This window comes from Vigna unguiculata, chromosome 10, assembly GCF_037176805.1.
Source record: "Vigna unguiculata cultivar grain cowpea cultivar isolate G323 ecotype 2 chromosome 10, ASM3717680v1, whole genome shotgun sequence".
Taxonomy (NCBI): Eukaryota; Viridiplantae; Streptophyta; class Magnoliopsida; order Fabales; family Fabaceae; genus Vigna; species Vigna unguiculata.
The window spans coordinates 5,109,290-5,115,289 of NC_140801.1; the positions used below are offsets into that span (position 1 = coordinate 5,109,290).

A 6,000-nucleotide genomic window follows, 5' to 3' on the forward strand; every position below is an offset into this window, starting at 1 on the left:
TTATACAGTGTTTAACTTTGTCTATATTATTCAATTTGAGACTTTTGACTCACACTTGACCATTCCCAACAATATGTATATCATGTACCGTGAAAGATGATCATGTCATTTAAAGCGATATTTGCATACTACAAAAAGAGACCCGATGATTTTAAAATAAAAGTAAAGAAAATATGTAATTTTAAATAAATAAAAAAATGTTTCATAGTGATTAGCGTAATATATTATTGTGTTTCGAAGTGGGTGGGTGTTGGTTCAAAGTAAAAACGGTTCTGCGATGGTCTTAACGTGCTTCCACGATAATTAAAAAAGTATTTTGAATCGCTTTTTGTGTCTGTAAAGATAATCTCCTTTGAAGGGTTTCATATTGCATGCTCTTCTAACTCTTCACTACCTCTCATCAATTCCTTCCATGGAATTTGCATCTTCATCATCAAAACTCTCACGGAAGTACGATGTGCTCATCAACTTCAATGGAGAAGACATCCGCAGGAAATTTGTTTCTCATCTCGATTCTGCTTTCTCTGCTGTTGGACTTACTACTTTCCTCCCCCACGACAATGCAATGAAGTCAACGCACATACAACAACCTATTGTCGATCTCTGTCGTATAGCAATTGTTGTTTTCACCAAAACCTATTCTCAATCTGCCCGGTGTCTTCATCAGCTTCAACAAATCATCGAATGGCACGAAACTTATTGCCGACATGTTCTGCCTGTATATTACGAAACTCAGCCATCTGATGTACGTCTTCAGAAGGGTGATTTTGGAGAGGCCTTCAAAGCAACTGCACACCAAACATTCTCGGGACAAGAACTGGAGCATGGTATGTCCAGGTGGAGCTACGCACTCACCAAAGCTGCAAATTTCTTTGGATTGGATGACAGCAATTACAGGTAAATCACTCACTCAATCGAGCATATTTTATAAGCTTATGATTTAATTTTGTTAATACATGACTTGTTCTATAATTGCAATTGAACTTGAAGGAGTGATGCTGAACTCGTGGAAAAAATTGTTAAGAGCGTTCTTAATTTACCAATCTTGTCTGCTGCTAAATTTCCAGTTGGATTACAGTCCCGCGTGGAAGATGTGATTCAAATCATGGAAAAGAAATCCTGGAGAGTTTTTACGATAGTGATATTTGGGAGGGGAGGATCGGGTAAAACCACCCTCGCCAAGGCCATCTACAATCAAATTCATGGTACATTCACGGAGAAAAGTTTCATTGAAGATATTGCACAAGTTCGTCGAAACAGAGCGTATGCTCATTTACAAAAACTTCTTTCAGATGTCCTGAAAACAAAGGTGGAAATGCATAGCTTTGAGATGGGAGCAAATATGATTCGGGAAAGACTTTCTGGAAAAAGGATGCTTATTGTACTTGACGATTTAAATGAGTATACTCCATTTTTAGAACTATGTGCATGTTTCGGTGGAGGAACTGTAGTAATCATTACAACAAGAAATGAAAGCATACGGAACATATATCCAGTTGGTTCTGTATTTCGGATAAAGCTATTGAATGCAAATGAGTCACTTGAACTTCTTAGTTGGAACGCATTTAGAGAAGCAAAACCAAAAGAAGAATACAACGACCTTGCAAAAAGTGTAGCTTTTCATTGTGGAGGACTACCTCTAGCTCTTGAGATCATTGGAAATTGTTTATTTCAAAGTACAAAAGAAGAATGGAATAGTATATTGTGTAAATTAGCGAGAATTCCCCAGCACCATGTTGAACCGAAATTGAAAATAAGCTTTGAGGGATTACGTAATCAAATGGAAAAAGATTTGTTCCTTGATGTGTGTTGTTCCTTTGTTGGTGAAGGCAGAACCTTTGTTAAGAAGATCCTAAATGGCTGTGGAATATACGATGATGATAGCGGAATAAGAGTTCTCATAGAACGTGGTCTCGTAAAAGTTAAAAAGAACAACAAACTTGGAATGCATCATTTGCTACAAAAAATGGGAAGACAAATAATTCATGAAATTGATAAAGATGAAATGTGGAAGGAGCGGCAAATGCGGTTTGATGGTGCAGGATATGTGTTGACAAATAATAGAGTAAGAACATTCTTTACAAATGGTTTTAAAAGTTATCTTTGAAATGTTTGCTTTCTCACATTCAACACATTTGTTTTTATTTGCTCTTTTAATCACAGGGGACGAGAGTAACTGATCGATTGCCTGTTAAATTGCGTTCAACCAGAAGAGAACCATCAAGACTGCAGAAACTTGATGGAAATTCTGAGTACCATTCTAAGAAACTGAGATGGATCAGTTTGCAAGGGTTTCATGAAAATTACCAAATATTTAACGAGTTTAGTCTGCATGATGCAATAGCTATTGATTTAGATCACAATCTTCTTCAATTCGACTGGAAACAACCACAGGTTTTTACTACGTGCCACTTTCTTTTAAATTACAAAGCTTAACTAAAATCAAAATAGTAACCGGCTACTATTTTATTTTTTAATATTGTAACAGAATTGTCTTGGTGTAGGTTTTGAGGTGGCTAAAAGTCCTTAATCTTAGTCACTCTAAGTATTTAACAGAAACCCCTGATTTTTCCGGATTACAAAGTCTTGAACAGCTTTTTCTCAAGAATTGTCAAAGATTACGCAAAGTACACCGATCTATTGGATGTCTCTGCTATCTTATTCTGCTAAATTTGAAGAATTGTACAAGCCTAAGCAATCTCCCTCGAGAGATATATACGTTGAACTCTTTAAGAACTCTTATCCTCTCTGGGTGTTCCAAGATTGACCTCATGGAAAAAGATATTGTACGAATGAAATCCTTGATAACTCTAATTGCTGAAAATACAGTTGTGAAACAAGTGCCTTTTTCAATTGTAAGCTCAAAAGCCATTGGATATATATCCCTACGAGGATTTGAGAGATTTTCATGTAATCTTTTTCCTTCAATCATTATTCGGTCTTGAATCTCGGCAATAATGAATCCCATATCTTATATTCATTCAAGTTGTTTGGATATGGAGGATAATAGTTGGGATGATATTACGCCATTGTTTGGCTGCTTGGCAAATCTTCGAAGTGTTTTGGTACAATGTGACACAGAGTTTCAACTATCTAAGCAAGTAACAGATATTTTGATCGAAACTTGTTCAACTTTTACAGAATCAGGAATTTCAAAGAAGCACTTCAGATCTTCTTTGATTGGTGTTGGAGCATACCATGAATTCCTCGATGCTGTCAGCGATAACATATCTCAGGTTCTTCTTTGTTTATTACCTTCACCATCATTTTAGCTATTAATTAAGAGAACGTAAAATAATCCTAGTAAATTATATTATAGAAACTACAATTCTATACTTTTAGCACCCTTTGCTTCTACATCTACTCAACTTCATGCATAAGTATCTGATTTTAATAATCAAATAACCAAATGATCATGCTTATCCTAAGTTCTAGGAAATTGATTTCCTCTTTCTTGCTTGACTACTTTCTTACTCAATTATTGTATAAACTGAAAGAGAAGAAAACGGACGAAATGGATTCTAAATCTCTAACGACATGATGGGGATGTATACACAGCAAAACTACTAACCAAATTCATTTAAATTAATTACAATTGGTATGCTTTAATTATGTATTGCATTTTGTAATCTTTAACGACAAATAATGGTTGTAGAAGACAATGTGAATAGGAAAATTAGATAAATGACTAAGCTTTTTATCTACAGGTATTGGCAAGTAGTGAATCTTGTGATATCTCTCTTCCAAGTGACAATCATCCTTATTGGTTGGCCTATATGGGTGAGGGAGATTCTGTTTCTTTCATTGTGCCTCCAGATATTGACATGAAGGGAATGGTTCTGTGTGTTGTTTATGTCTCAACCACTGAAATTGTTGCAACTGAATGTCTTAGAAGTGTCTTAATTGTTAATTACACAAAGTGCACATTGCAAATACACATGCATGGCACACTAATTTCCTTTGAAGATATAGACTGGCAGGGTATAAGGTCAACTTTAGGATCAGGAGACAAGGTGGAGATTTTTGTGAGTTTTGGTCAAAGATTGGTGGTCAAGAATACATATGTCTATCTTATATGTGGTGAATCAAATTACTCGGAAAAAGAGCCCACGCCAAAGAAAAATTATCTCCATAGATTCATAAAAAAAATTGTAAAGTGACTTCTGGTAAGTCATTTATCTTCTTTAAGAACTGCAGGATCACGATCCCGATCCCGATCCCTTTAGTTATGGAATTAATCTGTGTCCTTGATTTCAGTTCATTTTTTTTTTTCATCATTTCCTTGTTTTTGGAGTATAGCTTATATATAATGAAATTCATGTTGACTTTATCATCATTTCCTTTAGCTATCGATATTTTGTTATCTGTACTGTTTTGTTTCAACGTAGTAAGCACTGTAGCCTCGTCCATCCATTGAATTTAGACTAAATGAACCAAATTTTAATTTCACTTATCGTTGTTAGTCTGTTTTGATTTGTTTTATGTATAATTTTCAATTGATATTCATTATGATTTTCAATAGTAAGTTTGTAACTAGTTTTTTCTTTTCAAATATAGGCATGATCTTACAATTTATTTTAATTTCTTAAGAAATGTTACAATCTTAATTCTTATAAATTAATATTCATTTGATATGTTATTCTAGAACGTATGTATGTCAAAAGTGTATTTTACGTTGTTACTTAAAACTGACTAATTGAGCATCAGTTTTATATCCTACAACAAAGATTAAGGACCTCTTAAAAAGTAACTGATTATTCAAGTTCATCAAAAACCCAGAAAATTATATATTACCCATAATAAAAATAATAATCATACGAAATATAATTGATAAAAATAAATTATTTAATTTATTGATTAATGTTAATCCATAATAATCATAATAATAATAATAAAATAGAGAATAATAATTTTATATAATAAATTATATAAATACAACATCCTCCCACTTGGATAACATTAATAAATTAATTAATTATATCAATTATAATACAAGCGTAAATCATAAATATGAATCACAAAGATAATATCCGATAAGGATACTTACCACATGTTTAGATTTTCTAAATAATGGATAATAAATAAAATAAAACCAAAACATAATAAATATGTGATCCCAAAATGATTCATAAATTTTAATATGCTAAAAATGATGTAATGAAAATGATGTCATTAATAAATTTATATCTCACAAAAACCATAATAATATAAAATGTAAATCTGAAACTCCCACTAACCTAGTACATCAAAGGACTTAACCACACCCATATGAGTTACATGATTTTGAAAAAACTACAACAACTAAGCCTTTAGTAAGTTGGTCTACTAACATATTTTTTGTAACAGTATGCTCAATCTGAGTTTGATAATCCAAAACTTTCTCTCTAACAAACAGAAAATTTATATCAAAATGCTTTGAGCGAGTAGAACTTCTATTGTTTTGAGATAAATACACGGAAACATTGTTTTCACAATATATCACAAGTGGCCTAGAAATACTTTCAACAATTTGAAAGTCAGAAATCAAATTTTTAAGCCACACAGCTTGACAAGTAGCTTCATAACAAGCAACATACTCTACCTCCATAGTGGAAGTAGCTGTAAGAGTTTGTTTAACATTCTTCTAAGAAATGGCTCTTCCTGCCATCATAAAAATAAAGCCAAAAGTAGATTTTCGGTCGTCGGGGCAACTAGCAAAATCAGAATCAAAATAACCAATGACCTGAAGTTGATCAGACTTCTTAAAGGTCAATGTATGATCCTTATTTCCCTGCAAATATCTAAAGACCTTTTTAACGACTTTCTAATGATCCAAACCCGGGTCGCTTAAGTGTTCCCTAAAGCATTAACAACAAAAGCAATATCAGGACGATTACAAACTTAAGCATACATTAAACTACCAATAACGGAAGCATATGAGACCTTTTTCATTTCAACTTTATCACTATCATTTTGAGGACATTGAGATTTAGAAATAACCAATGACCTAAAGTTGATCAG

General features: G+C 33.0%; 1 pseudogene across 1 annotated transcript; it reads left to right on the forward strand.

Annotated features, from left to right (window-relative positions):
- Positions 1 to 330: 330 nt before the first annotated feature.
- LOC114166217 (TMV resistance protein N-like) lies at positions 331 to 4,287 on the forward strand (annotated as a pseudogene). The gene is made up of 5 exons (XR_014985252.1): positions 331 to 897; positions 991 to 2,065; positions 2,164 to 2,394; positions 2,505 to 3,236; positions 3,708 to 4,287. The product of XR_014985252.1 is annotated as a TMV resistance protein N-like (transcript).
- The last annotated feature ends 1,713 nt before the right edge of the window (positions 4,288 to 6,000 follow it).